General features: G+C 39.7%; 1 long non-coding RNA gene across 1 annotated transcript; it reads right to left on the reverse strand.

Moving 5' to 3' along the window:
- Window positions 1-989: 989 nt before the first annotated feature.
- LOC125312810 lies at window positions 990-18,712 on the reverse strand. The gene is made up of 3 exons (XR_007196881.1): window positions 18,702-18,712; window positions 15,750-15,753; window positions 990-1,074 (listed from the first exon to the last, which is right to left on the reverse strand). It is a non-coding gene; the product is annotated as an uncharacterized LOC125312810 (long non-coding RNA).
- Window positions 18,713-19,008: the final 296 nt, after the last annotated feature.

Here is a 19,008-nt window from a genome sequence, read left to right on the forward strand (position 1 = left end):
ATTATAAGACGTGATTCCCGAGACAAGACATGGATTGTGTACATGGCACCTAATGCAAAATGCCATAAAAAATGCTGGTCATTTAATGAAGGGTGGATCTAATTTTTTGACTTATTTGAAGAAGCGTGTGTGCGAATATCTATAAGTGAGAAAATTTGAAGAGGCTTAGGACTCATTACTTTCAATATATGAAGCTAGTGACAATTCTTGGCTCCAAAATCTATATAAGTTGAAAGAAAAGTGAGTCAAATGTTATATGAAATCTACAGTGACCTTGGGGATACGTAGTACACAGTTGAGTGAAAGTTTGAATGGAGAATTGAAGGATTATCTTACATGTAATATAAATCTAAATGGATTTTTCAAGAGATTTGATAAGGTGGTGAATGATAAGCGGTACAAAGAGTTACAGGCTGAGTTTAATGCTAGAGAGAAATTGCTTATGATTTTGTGTCGGACATCACCTATGTTGCAGCGTGAAGGTAAGGTCTATACACCTTCAATGTTTGAAAATTTTCAGGCAAAATGGATGAAAACTTTATCCCTGGTTATCAAGGAACGTAATGAGATGGGTCTCTTGTGTAGATATATTGTTGGTTCATTTGGTGCAAATGAACTAGAGTACAAGGTTACTGGTGGCCCAAGCAATGAAGTGGTGAATTTTGCTTGTAATCATTTTGAGACCGTTGGGATTTTATGTTACCATGCGTTGAAGGTGCTTGATAACTTGGACATAAAGTTAATTTCTAGTGCTTATATTTTGAAGAGATGGACACGTGAAGCAAGAGATGGAATACCGGATAAACATGGTTTAGATACTCAGGTATAAATTGCCATTATACTCTTTTTTACTCAATTTAGTATTCTAATTTATTGGTAACTTCTAATAAATTCTATATATTCGTTTAAGGGAATGGTGAGATGGATGCAACCGATAGATATAGAGAGAGATGTGTCTCGACTTTGTTAAGATAGCAGTCAAGGGCTCACAAATTATTCAGAGATACGAATTTATCAAGAAGATGATCTTGACCATAAACAAATCTCTCGATCAAATGCCACTTGGAAGTGAGTCTCGGGGAAATTTGACGGTCTTAAGTAAAGATATGAGTCTCCTTGCAAAATGTACGAGCCTCAAGAAGAAAGATGGACGCAAAGGAAGAAAGCGATATAAGAGCTATCTAGAGAAGAATAAAACAAAAAGAAAGAAGCAAGGAGACGCACCTCAAGCTTCTTTTGCACCTCAAGTTCTTGGAAGTTACAATAAGCCTCCGGGTTTTTACAGTAGTCTACTCGGTAGGTTTAAGGCATCACAAGACTTGAATATGCCTTCCATGATAGCACCGCTTGGTGACGGGTAATGCACTATTCTATTTGCACTAAGTTATGTTCATTTTATTATGTACATTTTATCATGCATGCTAATTTCTGAATAAATTAACTCTTTCTATTTCTTCTATTTGACAGTCAGGATATTGTAAAAGATATTCCGATACACTTATGTGAATTGGAAAAGATTTTCTTCATCGGTTGGAGTCCACTTGAGTCTCATTATTAGCTAGGTATCTGTTGTGTAACTATAATTTTATCGTGCTCTTGAAATGCCTAAGTTCTCTTGTAGAGATCTTACCTAGCAATGTCAATGATCGGTCGTTCTAACACTATTCAGTCTAGTGCTTCTTTTGGAATTTCTTTTTTTCAATTCCAGGATGGCAATGAGAAGCGGCAAGTATGAAGTTGTGGATTTGTTTAGTGCTTATTGTTTTTCTATTCCACTTAGTGAGTAGAGGCTTATTTGATGTTACCGTTGTCCGGATTAATGGTTTTCACTTTCCGAGGGGCAAAGTTTTTCATATTTATTGATACTCGGGACATTTCATTGTGGATGTTTAGGCTTTATGAGCCTGCCTATACAGCCCCACCAGCTCCCCCAAACTTAGAAGATGCTACAATTAACATAAGGCAAGAGTTTACTTTAATACGCTTGCACAATTAGCTAGTTAGCTTCATTTTAGCTTGTTGTGATGATTTATGGAGAACGAGAAACGGCTGGTAACGCCTTCATGCATTGTGTATGTATCCGTCTAGTGATATTTTATCATGAAGTTTGTGAAGAAGCTTGGTTGTTCCAGGTCAGATTTGATCATATTGATGGCTTCTGTTTCATGTTTGATGGCAGGTGATGGTTCTTTTACTCTTAAGGCATGCCCTATACGTCACCAATGGTGACGAAGAAGATGATGCATCTGCATTTTTCTCTGTGAGTGTTCTATTTTCTTATTTCCTACTAGAAGTGAAATTAGTTATTTCTTCTGGCATTAGTTTAGTGGTTTTTTCTTTCCAGCTATTATTGCTTTGAGCTACTAGCTTTCTTCTTTCTTGCTACATTATAGCTTGCGATTGCATGGATTCAAGACTTGCAGTGACCCTTTCATTTTTGCAAGACTTGAGATTGCACGGATTCAAAGTTAGTGTAACCAGTAGTGACGTCAATGTAACATCTACTAAAGTTCAATCACCACCAATGAAAGTATTGCATGGAAATGATAGATGTTGTGTTTTATTATGGTTCTTGCATCTCATTACTTCTGTATGTATTTTTTTCTTTGTTTGAACTATGAATTAGCAAGTAGATGTTAGAATTCACAATCTGTGTTCTCTTAGATGTAATCCACATTCAATTAGATGCTAAATTGGGGACCAGAACTTTTTTTTTTCCTTTTTTTTTTGTTACAAAGTGAAATATGAAGGTGCATCATGAAGAACAAGGGTTGATGCATTTCCTTATTGGTTTGTGTAATAACTACCTCTTTAGTTAATAACGACCTCTTTTTTTTCATGTAATTATCTATTTAGTTCCCAAGCTAACATTCATAAGAAGGAGCTTTGACAGAAAGGAAACCTCAATACAATTTTAGCGAGATGCCGAATGTTAACTAAAAGAAAGAAAAAAAAAAAGACTCTTCATTAATGAAAAAGTAAACACGCAGATCAATCTAAATGAAATGCAAATTCGAATAATCGAACACGCAACATGGTCTGGTATATAGCGAACTAGACTGGAATGGACATCGGTCAACGTCATTGTAAAATAACAACAAAAGAAACTAATTCGGCGGAAACGCAAAAGTAAAGATTGTTTGGTTCATCCGATTTTTTTTTGTCCCTTTCTGAATTTTTTTTTTACTTTTCTTTTATATAAAAAAAAAAGTTTCCGATTCTACACTAAAAAAGGGCTTCGCATTACAAAAGTGTGAAACAAGAATGTAAAACCAAGGACAGGTATGAATTATAAAAACGACGTGAGTTTGCACAAAGCGGATTACCGTTTCTTTTTATTTCTTTTTCATGTCCCCTTTCAAAAAAAATTATACTTTTCTTTTATGAAAAAAAGTTTCCGATTCTAGTTAAAAAAGGCTTCATATTAGAAAAGTGTGAAAAGGGATGTAAAACGTAAGTCCGGTACGAAAATAAAAATGAAAATGCGAGATTGCACAAAAAAGAAAAGGTTCCGTCTCTCCCTTTTTTGGACATTTGCTCAACTCTTGTTAATCATCAATTGCTTAAAAATGGTTTGCAGGATGTTTTTCATGGCTATGTACTTTGAACCTCAAGGACCAACTATAGTAAGTTCGAGTATGGAAGCAAATTAGTATGTACACAGAATAGTCCGGGCTAAGTAACTACAATTATATCGAACTAAGTCGGAACAAAAAGTCATCTTCATGCTGTGAGTTCAACGGGTTTTAATAATGCTGGGTTCAAAACTGGACAAATGAACAGGTTTAAAAGGCTTGATTCAAGTTAAAAGTCTTTCATATGTGCATCACAAAAAATAGAACGTTTGGTTCGAATGAAACTAGGTAACCTGTAGTTTCCAACGCATGCATCGGTTTGGGAAAGGATTGGACAGATACATAGAAAAAGCATTGTGAAGCCGACTATGCGAGAGGCCTCTACATCGGGCCATATAACTACTGATATGCATATTTGCAGCAGCAAAAACCACACGCAACAACCAAAAACAGAACATTACCAAGAGAAAATGAAGCAATACACAGTCACATCACAACATGAACAAATTCCACCTTACAAGAACTATGGTATCAGCTTGAGTAAGAGTTCGCTGGACCAAGGAAAACAAGGGTCTCGGCCCAGCAAAACTAAGTAATAAAAAAAAAAAAAAGACCCAACAGCAAGTATACTCCCTATTGAAAACTGGAACAACTACAAACGATGGCGAACTCGACGTCGAGAACTATAGGGACCTTCCTTGTCTTCTGTTATATTCAAGTCTCCCTCATTCTCTCTCTTTTTTTTTTCTTTTGTTGCTGTTCTCCTTAGAACTTCACAATCCACCACATCCAGATTCTTGAGTGCATGAAGGTTGCGAGATATCAATTGAAGCCTAGTTTGGTGAAACTGGAACATTCCTTACTAATCATATCTCGAAAGTTGTCATTCACCTGCGTTGCATTCTGTAGCTCCTATATAGTCAATCGAAGTGAACCTTGGGTGTGTTCCAATTCTTATATAGTCAATTGATGCGAACATTGGCTATGTTCCAACTTCCTTCGAGTTAGTTCGAACTCTATTTCCAAATCTTTAATTATACGGCTACATCCTTTGGGACATGCATCATCCTGATTAGACATAACAAGAAACCATATAATTTTTACATCCCTAAACCATTGAAAAATTAAAGTGTCTTGTTACAAGAGTAAGCAACTAACATACCTGCTTCACATGTTCATTATTGGGACAAAATCGTGATGGCAAATGAATTGTCGTTGGCAACTACTTCATATTAAAATATTTCAAGTACGCTTGTTTTGCGACTTCCCAATTGTTATATCCTTTATAATTAGCATTACTAAAACCACTTACTTCAACTTCAATTTCAGGCCAACTATCGTATATGCTGATATTATGGCCATGGAAAACAACATAGTATTCCTTCGGCATTTCAATAAACCTAAAATAGCATAGATAAGAGACATACAACACCAAGGGCCATTAGCATTCAATTTACAAAACATTCACTTTACCACGTTATGCACCAGAAATACTAATGCGACATACTTATTACAACTACTTCTATACTTCTTTTTTGCCTTTAAAGGGATTAAGCAAACAGAGGAATATACACTAGAAAGTTGCCGCATTCAATCTACCTCCGAAATAACCATGCATCTAAGTTGCCTCATTCAATCTACAAATTCAGCTGTCAACACTTACAGTTTTCTACACTAAATCGACCCGAATTATGCTCCTTGACCACTCGACATTTTCCGGCAACCGAAAGCCCAATTGACATCATCCAAAAGCCCCGCTAGACATACATGAAATCATTGCTATCATCCAATCATCCACAAAGCCACAGCAGAGGCCAACTTGTACATATTACTTCCCTTATCTAGGGTTCCAAGCCACTTAAAACTTAATAAAGCGGATGCCGGTGCAATCCTTATGCCATCAAAATAAGTTGAGCTCAGACCACTACAACTTCCTCAGCATTTCAGTCGAAATCCCCAAACATTCACCAAAAAGCTTTAGACAATACTCAAATACTCATTATTCCTTCTAGTCACCATCACTATTCATACTCAAAAGACAAAACCAGATTCCAAAGCATCCCAAGAATAGCGGGTAACTACCCACGGATCCTCAGCTCATGAGAATTGGGACAAATTAACAAAGATCATTCCCATCTCTTCTCAATTTCTGGTGTACATACTCTCTATCAAACCATTGCATTTATCAAGTTAAATGCGAGGCAACGCGGCAATGGGTTCTATTACAAGATTTCGAATTCCACTCTAATTCTAAAAGCTCTCGAATCGGTCCTGTTCCCACCATTAGGCAACCTAATAATGTGATACATCCAACCGAAGGGATCGACAAAATGGAATTCTCACAACAGTATGCAACATCGTAGACCGCAATCAATCATAAGGCAGAGAATATGGACAGACCCTAGAAAAGGCGGGGAGAGAATTAGGGACAACGAACGGTTACTTGACGGGAGACCTTCTTGAGCAACCTTTGTAGTCGTTGTGAAGAACATAAAGGCCTATGAAGGACACCCTCGCAGCTCCGACGAAGAATCGAGGAGAGAGAGGCCGACGGTTGCGATGAGACGACCTAGAGCGCGAAGGTGAGAGGAGAGAGAATTTAAGAGAGGAATCGAGGAGTCAGAGAGGAATTGAGGAGAGCCCAAAGGAAATCCGAGCACAGGAGGAGACGGATATGAGGAGGCCGATGAAGGACACCGTCGCAACCCCGGGGAAGAATCGAGGAGAGAGAGGTCGATGGTCTCGATTTTAGGCGACCCCGGAGCGTGAAGGTGAGAGCATCAAGAATTTCGGAGAGGAATCAAGGATAGAGGAAACACGGATATGAGGAGAGAGAGAATCCAGGTTTCAAAATGTGCTGCCCATTTTTTGCCTTCCCCTTCAAATGACGTGATAGATTCTTGAGCGTTGGATGAGAATGGACGGTGGGATTTAACTTTATGTTACCACTAACATTAACTTTCAATGTCAGTGCATCTGGTTCCGTGAAGAAAAGGTAAAGACTTCGACCAAAAAAAACAAGAAAAGGTAAAGATTGGGCACAATGACGACCCGAAATTACTGTATTGTCCTTGTCCCATTTCAGAATTATAAAAACAAATTCTTATATTAAATGACTCATTAAGCATGAAATTTTGGGAGAACGCTCCCAATTTACGAGATTCAACCCGAAAGGTCAACAGTGTAATTTCACGTTTCACCCCGGACAACAGAGAGAATGTTATGTCCTTCGCCACCTCCAAAACTACTCTTCCAGACACTGACGACAGTCTTGCTCCCGCTCCACATCCCGCTTTCCCTCTTCGCGTGAAATTTCTCTCCTCTTTCACCTCACTACACCCTAACAATACACACAGATTAATCTCATAGAGAGATAGAGAAAGACAGAGAGATGCGCAACAATCGTTTCTCTGTGGTTTCTTCTTCACTACGTTACACGGACATGGCCACGTGTCGGACACGGCTGGACACGGCCACTCTTAAAATAGTTAAAAGGCCCAATTTTTTTACACTTAAAATAGTCAAAAGGCCCAATAGGCAGCCACTTCACTGCTACCCACTCAACTTGCTGCTTTGTACCTCCTTTTTATTAGAAGCTTTCCATTACTTTCATTATTTTTCAGCCCATGTGGGACATTTGACAGCCAACTCATGGGAGCCCGCTACATTGCGCCTCCTTTTTATTAGAGCTTTCCATTACTTTCTTTGTTTTTTGGCCGATGTGAGACACGAAACTTGAGTTCCCTCTTTATGGGTGTCATTGTGACTTCAAAAAATTGAGAATTTAACATGTATATATAAAAATAATTGTTTAATATACAACGTGTCCCGGCATGTCGGAATTCTCTATTTTTTGAGAATTCACGTGTCGGCGTATAGTGTCGTGTCATGTCGTGTCCCCGTGTCCGTGTAACACAGCTTTGTCATTTTTATGGCACTGCCACTGCTCTCGGGCTTCTTTCCTTTGATGGTTTTTCTTTTTGAGCATCTTCGTGAGGGAAGCTTTTGCCCTTATGTTGCAGAAATTGTTCGGTCCTCTGGAGTTTCTTGTGCTCCGCTCACGTCATTTGGCGGAGTTGGTTGGAAAAGAAAAGGGAAGAGTTAAAAAGTTGATGGGTCTGGAACAATGCCTTAACCAAGGGCCTGCAGCCGAACTGTTTGATCTGGTGCCACAATCACGGAGATTTCCGGTTTTTCACAACTCTGTAGTATCATAACAGTGAATACTGGGTTGCTAGATTTATTCCATGATCAAGGATAAATAGAGGCAGGTCTTCCCTAGCAGTGAGAGAAGTGCGTCTTCCTCGATGCTTATTGGTTCCTCTTGTTAGATGCATATCTTTGGATGTTGGAGGCTCCACGCCATGTCATTCCTTTTGCAAGCTTGGCTAATCAGTCAGCCGAGACCTCCGGAGCAGTTCCTAGCGCAGTTTCGGCATGTGATGAGAAGGTACTTTAGGTTGGAAGTAGTGGAGCAAGTTGGGTAATTTCTGGCAAACATAACAATAACTTATGCTGATAACAGAGTTGAAGCATATAATCTTGAGAAGGAGAGAGATTTCTACTTTGAAAATCTCTGAGATATTGAGACCTTGTACTAGTATCCTGAAATACAAGGCTCACCTGTATTTTTGCTACCGAAAAAACGCAGTGGACCTAAAATAATGCCAAGCAATTTTATTGCCATGAATAGATCATGGTTTGTCTGCAAATTTTGCCCTTTTAGCAAACACTCTTTTGGTTTCGCTGAAAATGCGGTTAACCTTGATTGCCACATAATCAAGAGTAATGGACTTTTCCATTCCATTGTGTTTGTGCCGCAAATTGGATATGACCTGATGTATTGTTTTTTTTCCTCTACTTCTAATCTTATGTCCAGTTTGCTGGTGCCTAGTTAACTTCAGCATTTTATCAGCAGATTAAGAAAGCGGTATTTCTTCACAGAATCGCTCTCCAGCTGACATTGCATCAGCAGGATTTTCCGATGTGATTCACGTAAATTATAAGTTTTTGTAATGAAAGATAAGATCAATCCGACTTAAATGTGGTTGACCTATTTGTTCATCTCCATTGCTGTCGAAATGCTGATTATTTGTTTGCTTCTTACTTTGGCAGATTGTGGGAGCACTAAAGAAGATACTTTATGCAGCAGATGGTGATGCATCGGTTGTAGCAGAAGCTCAAGCCATGGTGTCGCTACACCAGGAAGAAGCAGAATTACTGAGTCTCATTGCCTAGGTTTGCGAAGAAAGAACAAGCTCGGATACTTAAAAAAGAAAAAGCATCATACACCCCGGAAATTGATGCTACTGCTAGTACTTTGTCCTCTCCGAGGCAAAGGATTTTGGACTGGTCCGATGTGAGTCTTAGCGGGTAATCTGTCATGACTTACAGTTTTCCCCCTCTTTGGGATGCATTCCTTGTTCCGTAAGCTGGAAAACTACTTCTCTTGTACTTTCCATAGATAGATATTCAGACAACTCTTACCTGCGCAAAAGCCTGGGTAGTTCTTAAGGGTTCCAATGATAGTTGACATTGCATTTCATAACCTATATACAGTCAAGTGTTTTTTTACTCCTTTGATATCCAGTTTGCCTCATAAAGTACTTAGAGATATCTACAATGGCTTTACATCCTTGACAGTTTGGGGTATGTAGTACCACATTGACAGTGGCATTTTTGGACATGTTTCACTGGAAAGACTGCCACGTCAATGCCATGTTCCATGCATATTGTTTGCGTGCTTTGGTTTGTGACGAGGTAATACATTTTGTATTTCAAGACTATGTGATAATGTATCGTCTGTTCGGGCTGGTGCATCTTTACGAGCTCTTCACCGAAGAAAATCAATCAAAAAATTGTAATCCATTATCCTTTTGGTATGTTTTGAGCCACTGTCGCTTTGGGAAAGTGACAAATGTAGAAATTGACTGATTACATTGGGTGCAGTAAGTTTCAAAAGAACACTTAAAACTCAACTGACCAGAATTTCATTATGAACGTCTACATGTGTTGCAATGATCATCAAACCCACTGCATTGTATACACTTGCATTTGAACATATGAAATGCAGATTTCAACCAAAAAGGAAAAAAAACTCAAAAACAACAAAATCCACCATCAAAAAAGGTCAAGGACAGCCATAGTTGATCCATGAAATTGAATATCACAGCTCCAATAAGTGCCTAACTTCATCGAGACTCCCCTAACTTCCCTAAATAACGGGAAAACACGAAATTACCTAGACACCAAAGCTAAAGGATTGTACGAGGAATATGAATTTAACAAGATATGCACTGGCAAAATTACTTAACTCAGTGAAATTTCATGAATTTCTTCAATTGGCTCCAATTGGGGCTTTTTCGAATTTTGTGAGGCACAACCATCGGTTGCCATCCACTCTAAAGGACCGAAGCTGGATGACGACATCCTTTATGAGTTCGTTTCGTTGGTATGGATGCGCAACCCCATTCCACCTCTCTGTCAATACATAAAATTTTTTTGCTCACGTAATTCCACTTCTTCAGTTGCAATCTGAGAGATGCTTCGAGACACGGCTGGACGAGGGAAACTTAATGCCCTCTTTCCCGTCTAGGATTCAGATCTCTTCTTCGCTCAAGAATGTTCCCTTATGTGCGACTTGGGTATATAGAGCCTCCTTTGGCTCTGCCTCATGTCAGTGGTATAAGTGTCTTCTCCATCACGAGCGCCACATTCCGATCACGTATCTCCCTTATTTTTTCAATGTACTGTATCGGCAATTCGCTTGGTCCGACTAGAGGTGCAAGACCCGTCTTCTTAGCTTTCTTGGAAACCCTACCCATTTCTAGGGTTTTGGTGGGATCGAATGCTCGCGTCCGCTTCTTACGATTCTCGCAACACCTCTCCAAGGCTCCTGATTGTTCTTTGGGCCAACAACGTTAACTGCACCAAAGCTCCACTTCTGGGCGTGCACTGTCAGCCCCCGCACACGTAGAGATCTCTTCTTTACAACGATCCATCTAACACCGAATGGCCCAAAAGTTGGGGTCACTCCAGTGGCCTTCTTCTCATCATCAAGATCAAAGATGGAAGAATCAAGACTGAGCTTTCCCTCAGAGACCAACGAAGCCACATAGAGAGACGAGAGATCGAGTTCCATCTCTCTCTCCCACTTCGAAAGATGATCTGTGAACTGAAAACAGACCATCGCCACTGCAATGCTTTGATTCCCCGACTGGCCAAGAGACGAAGAGATGATGATGGTAGGTTTTGAGAGAGAGCGACAGAGCGCGCGGGCGCCACAGAACAAAGCTGCGTAGGACATTCAATTTCTACGTTTGTGAGAGAGAAGAGAGAGAGAGAGAGAGATTGCAACGGGCTAATATTTGAAGAACATGAGAATTCTCAGTGCATCTGCCTTCGCATTATCATTGAGATAAGAGAGTTCGAAATTCTGCAATATTAGGGCAACCGGCAATATTTGACCGTTATTGATGGTTAAGTAATAACTTCTGACATATCGTCCTCCTCGGATTAGTATCACCAAGTGATTTTAATGAACATTTTATTTTCAGTCGCCGAATTTATCACGACAAATCGTATGTGATTTTAACCATGCGTGAACACAATTCTCTAGATTTATTGTCATGGGGAATGTGGATTAATGTTTTAAAAAGACTGTAAAATTGGAGTCAAACATTGTTGTCTCATATGCAGTGCAGCGAAAAATAGGATACGACTTTCCCATTATATGAGGGGCAAATTGCCTCAATTTTTACCCATTAGAAGAGTTTAATGCTTTTTCCCAATATGCTAAAGTAATGAGTTAGACACATGACGTGAGGACTAAAGTACTCCTACAATGACCAGTTGCGCCATGAACCTGATGAACTTCAAATTAATAAAGCTCGTGTTAGTCTCAGACAATCCAACGTTAATCAAGTACCTAAATACAGGATTAGGGGTCTAAACTTTAGGTAATAGAAAAGATCAACCCATGTTGAGGATACTCTACAGATAAGTGAAATTGAGTGGGTCAAAGAGAGCTGTTTTGCATTTTTTTTTTCCCCTTAACGGGGTTAAAGAGAAGTTAATTAAGAGTGAGCATGTGGTAGAAATTATGTCAGTTGATGATAACAGTTTTATGTGGTTATGAAGCCACGGCTTCCAACTAAAAAGAAAGTGCCGAAATGTTTCGTGTTCTTCCTATGGTCCTGATGTTATATGTAACAGCTAATAAAAATTAACAAAAAATTATAATACCAAATTAGAGAGTCCAAACCAAAAATTTAAATTTGTAAGTAGAGGAAGACTTCATGAATATAGCGAGCATATAAACCACATTTACAGCTCAAAATATGGAATAAAATCATTGTCAAGCAATGTGAAGTATTTCAACACTTCCTCTTACAATGTCATCATCAATTTTGTTTTAACATTTAGTTTGGTTTGATGTCAAAACTATGTCCCGCTATCTTTTCAAAGTTTGAAATTGAAGGTGAGAAATGAATTATCAGTGTCAATTTCATATGACCTAATCGACGATTTAGGGAATAGAGGCTACTGAGGAAAAAAGTATTAAAGCACAAATGTAAGGGTTAACGGAAAGAATGCAAAATCTTGCTTCTGTTCTCTTGTGTTAGCTACTTAATCAACACTTTGTTGCACCAATTTGATAAGTTTTAGGGCTTGATTGTTTCTTTTGTAATTTTTAGGACTTAATTGTATTTTTCTTGACAAGTTTTAAAACTTTCAATACACTTATTCCTCCTTTTTTGAAAAGTTATAAATTGATAGGGATATTGACACGTTCTGATTTTATCAAATTTCAAAACAATTAAGAAATCTATAGCATGGATGTCCGACAATACGTGACACTAATGGACGATTGACAAATTATATGAGCAAAAGATATTATAGGTCTTGACGACAAATAATAAACAACAAAAATTAAAAAGCAATGGTTATTATGGTTCTAGCGCTTCACTTTACAAATAGAAAGAAGCGGGCTAAATTTTATACTTTAATTCAATATTACCTTAACCAATGGACTCAGGAGAAAAGAAATAATCATATTACTATTAACGGTGAAACGTACTACTGGTAAATGGTTATAGAAAGTTAAAAAATGATGCAACGTCAAATCAACCTAAGCCATAAACATGATTCAAACTTGATCGAGATTTTGAGCCTAACATATTGTTTAAGTCGTTTAGAAACATAACTTAATATAAATGTGTATTTATTTTACGAAAAATGAATAATTTAATAAATATTTTTTCTTTAAAATGATCATTCCTATAAAAAATATTTAGACATAAGTTGTTGCCGGTAATGCAAATAATTTTCATTGACTAATCATTTCCATCGATACAAGTGATTCTTTTTAGAAAAACATTTTCCAAATCATTCATTTGTTATGAAACCAATAGACCCTAGTGTCAATTGGCTCCGTAAGATCATGCATTGAGTTTCCATGAAAGAATAACTCAATAATAGATTTTGCTCGCCTAATTTATTTTCTATAGTACAATTTTGCGGATGGTTCCAGCTTTGCTGCACTGTCGATCCATGAAATCAGCTCATGTACAATTCTTTGTATGCTAGGGGAGTGTTGAATAAGTTTCTTACTAAAAAGTACATCATATACTGTGATGTCCTAAAATTTCGATGTCCGAAGATAACTGGATTCGATGGATTTTGACCACGAATTCCAACCTGGTAAATAATATTGGATTTTCTGAGGATTAATGGACAATAATTTGATTATCCTAAGATGTCGGTTAGAGAAAAGTCAAGCCCGAGTAGTTGAACCGACATGTCGTAGTATTGAAACCCTTCGCACCCGAGCCTAGCCGTGATCTAACCCTAAGTGTGAAAATACCAAAAAGCCTTCAGTTTTTAGTACCGGTAGACTAATTTACCTCCATGACCCAAATTACCATAATGCACCTAGATGTTATGCATATAAGATGAAATAGTTAATAGTTGACTTGACCTCAAGTGGGCCCCCCTTGTCACCTCACTCACATCTCTCTCTCTCTCTCTCTCTCTCTCTCTCTCTCTCTCTCTCTCTCTCTCACCTCCCAAAAAACGGCGACACCCACTTTCTCTCCCCTCTTATTTGCTTTGGCCACCATCTCCTCCGTCTGCTTTCATTCTTGCGCCGAGTTGCCTTCCTCCACTGTTGTTCAACCGCACGCTACCGCGCCTTCACCCACCACCCACTTCCTCTCCCCTTTCATTGCTTTGGCCACCACTTTGGATTGTGATTTGTGCCATTTGGTAGGAACGATTATCGGTTTGGGAAGAGACCGATGACGGGAGGGAAGCACCCTATTTCTCCCAATCGAAGGAATGCTATGGGGAAACTAGCGCTCAACCTTGATAGAGAATGTTGATTTTGTCGTCGGAGGCTTGGAACAGCCCCGTGCCCTTTCGGAGGAGGAGCTTATTTTGGGTGTGGTCAGCAAGACTTGCTAAAGTGCATTGCCACCAAGACTTGCTCAAGTGCATGAAGTTTTCCATGTGTCGATGTTAAGGAAGTATGAGCTTGACCCAGCTCATGTGTTGAGTTTCGAGGAGATTAAAATGGACAAACGATTATCATACGTGGAACGTCCGGCGAAGATTATGGACAGGAAAGAGCAAGTGCTTTGGAATAAGACGACCCCCTTAGTTAAAGTTATTTGGTAATACCATGGAACAGAGAGAGTAACATGGGAAAGCGAATAAGTTATGAAGAGCCGGTACCCTTTTTTTTTAGGAGTTGTAGTAGTGTAATTTCGAGAACAAAATTCCCTTAATGAGGGAAGAGTTATGAGGTCCCGAAATTTCGATATATGTAAGATAACTAGATTCGATAGGTTTTAACCACGAATTACAGCCTGGTAAATAATATTGATTTTTCTGAGGACCAAGGGACTATAATTGAATACCACCCACACGGGTGGCGTCGCTAGTTCGCGCACTCTTCCTCTCGCAAAAGGTTGAGTGTTCGAATCCCAGGGGTGTTGCGGGGTGACTTAACCGGTGGCATGTGTGTGGTGGCTAGCACGTGTTGCCCCCCGGGGTTTAACCCCGGCTGCCGGCCGTGCGGGGGTTCCCCGGGTCACCAAAAAAAAAAACGGGACTATAATTGAATTATCCCGATACGTCGGTTAGAGAAAAGTCAATCTCGAGTTGTTGAGCTGTCGTGTCGTAGTACCGAAACCATTTGTGTCTGAGCCTAGCCCTAACCGATCCTAAGTGTGAAAATACTAAAAAGCCCTTGGTTTTTAGCATCGGTAGACTAATTTACCCCCGTGGCCCAAATTACCGTAACGCCCCTAGATATTATTCATATATGACGAAATAGTTAATAGTTGACTTGACATCAAGTGGGCCCCCTTGTCACCTCACTCACATCACACTCTCTCTCTCTTCACTTTACCCCCCAAAAATCGGCGACACCCACTTCCCCCCCCTCTTATTTGCTTCGGCCACCACCTCCTCCGTTCGCCTTTGTTGCCGCGCCAAGCTACTATCCTCCGCCGTTGCTCTGCGGTGCGCCACCACGCCCTCACCCATTGCCGGTCGTCGTCCGAACTCCGGCGCCTATGCAACCGAGGGCCTTTGCGACCCACAACCTCTACCTTCTCGACCTCGAGCACTCTCGTCGCTTCATAGCTCTAACGAGCACCTACTAGCCATCAGCCCCGCTCGCGGTCGCGTCGCCCTCCGCATGTCATCATGGGCTGCCGTCTACCCCACCACCACCCGCGACTCTCAAAACCACGGCCCTTACCCCCGAGACCCGCGGACCACCCTAGCCGCTAGCCGTCCATTGAGTTCTCCCGGCCGCCGCCCACCCATGGACCCATAAACCACTTGCCAACCATTGGGCCACCCCGTCGAATTCGTATAGCTCGAGAGACCCGCGAGCCAATACCGTCCGTTGCCCGTATTAGCGAGCCGCCGTCGACCATTGTTAGTCATGGGTTAACCCCTAATCTCTGATTATGATGTTAATTTCATTTAGAGAATATATTAATTAGAGTTAATCATAGATTAGTTAGTTAATCATGATCGGGTTAGTTTTGTCACTATGGTTAGGTTAGTTAATCGCGGTTAGTTTAGTTAACTCTGGTTAGTTAAAATTTAAATGTAATTACTTTATGATTTACTATGGTTATTGTAATTAACCTGGGTTACTTTACTTTGGTAATCGGAATAATTAAGCGAGATCAAATTAGTTAATTATTGTGGGGCCAGTTAATCGAGGTGAATCTAACTAATTACAGTCGGGCTAATTAATTAAGTGGGTTGATTAATTAAAGTCGGGTTAATTAATTAAGAGGACTTAATTAATTATAATTGGATTAATTAATTACGGTTATGCTAACTAACTTTGGTGAGAATAATTAATTCATTATTAATTCATTATTATTTGGTGATTGTTTGGTGATTGCTATATAGTTTGATTTTATGTGCATATATTTGGTTAAGACGATTAATCATCCTCATTGAAATGCAAAGTCTAATGAATAATGTATATTCATGTGACCTTGTGTAAATATTCCATTGTATTTTTTAGCATGAAAATAGCCTCCAACAAAGTTTTGAGCACGACCGTATGTGCATTGGATTAAATGCAAAGATATAAACTGGTTTGATTGGTTGGCGTGCTAGTGTGGTTACATGACGGTTCACGTCACCCGAGGGTACTTGGGACCACACGGCTTATCAAATGCCGTTCGCGGCAAGTTGTGGCCCCACGCTCCCTATAGGAATGACTAATTATTAGTCCATACCGAGAGTGCTTGGAATTACATGACTTATCAGTCATCGTGGTCGAAGAAATGGGTCGAAGCTCGAATATACCGAAAGAGCACCAATTGTTTAGTGTGCTGGGGTCGAGTGGCCGTTAATAACCAAAATACATGTGATGCATTGTGCATGAAAGTTGTGATGAGTGTTCTAGTTGTGTGCCTTGGTCTATGTGCTATTGATTGTCACAATACATACCGTTAATATATGGATCAAGGCGAGGTAAGCTTGCATATGGTTGATGGTTGATTGTTGGGTGATGCATGATTATGTGGTAGCTAGAGCGTTGGAGAGCCGCACACTATTGATCCGTTATGGATATTGACCTGCTTGTCTAGGCCACCCTAAGTGAATTAGTGTCTTGCTCGAACTTAGGGGTTAACTTACGGAAATTTTATATCTCACTCGTTGTTGTTGGATGTTTTCGGGATCGTAACCATGGAGGTTCGCCCGGTACGGTTCGGGGTCCCACTCGACCAGTCTTTTGATGTTATGTACCATCCGATTCCAAGTTCGAATCGGGTCCGGGAACACCACGTGACGACCCTCCGGGTCCAAGAGGGGATAGGGTGCTTTCTGCCTCTTCGCTTTAAGGCCTAGTTTGTATGTCACGGGGACAAACTCTTCAGGCCGATACCCAACTTCAAAGGGCCACCGTTCACATTCCGTAAGATCCAAACTTGGAATTCTATGGACATCGATACCTCGGACGGGGAAGTGGACGACCGGGAGCCCGACCGGGAGGAAGACAACCCCGAGACCTTGCCTGGCTACCATTTTTGAGTGGACATGGTCAAGAAGACGTTTTGTGGAAGTGGAGGGTGATGTTGCCCTTCTTTTGGAGATCATAGATGTAGAGTTAACCCTACCCCGACACGGTATCTTTTTTGTGGTCATAGGAAGCAGCTCTCAAGAGCGGGCTTGTAGATGTTTTCACTTCCTAGGATTAACAAAGTTATATAAATAAAAATGATCTTTTGTTGGTGTTGATTGTTGTTGTTGTAGCTTACTTTTCTATTCCTACTATTTATAGTATGGCCTGGGGAAGTAGCACATTCCGCATGCGCTTAATAAAAGGATAAAAAAAATGGGTCGATGACGTCCCCGAGATGTTGTCCTTTAATGACATGAGGTGTTTGGTATGGTTGTTGCGTTCTCGCGGATCGAGGTGTGACACATACTATGATAATAAGAATAAATCAAGTGAAAATTATTTTGACTAAAGTATGTTAAGAAAATTCTCCAAAAAGTCATGAGCATATTACATTTGTACCAATTTAATCTTAAACCTTTCAATTATGTCAATTTAGTCATAAACATTAGACGATTTACTAATGTAATCTTTACAACCAATTTTGGACGGAAATTGCTAACATGGTGGTTCAATCAGCCCGACCGTCCTGTGTGGCATGACCGACAATGTGATGTGGACTAATTGAATCAAAATGATATCATTTGGCATAATTTTCTGAATTTCTCTCTTTTTTGTTTTCCTTTTTGTGTCGTTTGCTCATCATGTGCCTCAACCACTCGCACGCTTTTATCTTCAATCTCCAAGAGAAATTTCTCTCCTCGACCAAATCAAACTCAATCTTGACTAGTTGCATCAAACTAGAAAAATGCGGACTTTCTGCTCACAAATATGCTAGAGAGGGCATGCACATGACCTTTCGGTGTGGTCTAGTGACATATGAATACGTGTATATTCCTCAGAGTCACCACCAATCATTTCTTAAATGGTATGATTGGAACACCCTATCGAATAGTTGGGACCTTCTATTCGATTCTGCGAGAACCAAAGAAGAGGGTTCGGGAACTTAGTTACGCCAATTGTCTTAATTGACGTCATTTCGGTACCTAAGTTGACTGAATTTTCTAATCTCGGGATTCCACGCAAATGAGTTGGGGTACGAATCCTAAATCTAAGAATTCATGCAGATAGGAGTAACTACCCTAGCAAACACAATCAATGAAATAAATGCGCAAATCAAGGAAATAGAACATGGGGATAAATCATATCAAATCAACATGGCATTCCTAGTAAAGTCCTATTGGCTTAGAAAATGAATATTCAAAGCATAGGAAGAGTACAAGAGTGATTTGGACACGATTCGTCCATGAGGGGCAAAATCGTAATTTTGAGAGAAATCGAGGGACAATTTATCGAAAAGGGAAAAATTATCATTTTTGAAAGAATCAAGAGCCCAAAGCGTCGAAAATAGAATTGTCCAGTTGATTGTGGTCATTTTCTGTTTTTCGATATTTTTCTGAATTTTCCCGAATTTTTGGAAACAATTTACCCTAAAGGAATAAAATCATCATTTTTAGAAAGAGAACGAGATATGAAAATCCCAAACATAAGGATTAGCCACCTAATCGACCCATCTCCTAATACCGGCAATTTTCACAATTCGCGAGAAATTCAAAGGTGATTTACCCTTTGAGGGGTAAAATGGTCCTTTCGGAAAAAGAATGAGATTGGAAAATCCAAACAGAAGGATTAGTCACATAACTTGACCAAAACCCTAATTTTGGCATTTTCGCAGACCTTAGGAATTTTTCAAGAATGATTTACTCCTAAAGGGTAGGAACGTCATTTCGGGAATATTAGAAGGAGAAATCTCAAAAATAGGATTGGCTAGAT

The sequence above is a fragment of the Rhodamnia argentea genome, chromosome 11, assembly GCF_020921035.1.
Source record: "Rhodamnia argentea isolate NSW1041297 chromosome 11, ASM2092103v1, whole genome shotgun sequence".
Lineage (NCBI taxonomy): Eukaryota > Viridiplantae > Streptophyta > Magnoliopsida > Myrtales > Myrtaceae > Rhodamnia > Rhodamnia argentea.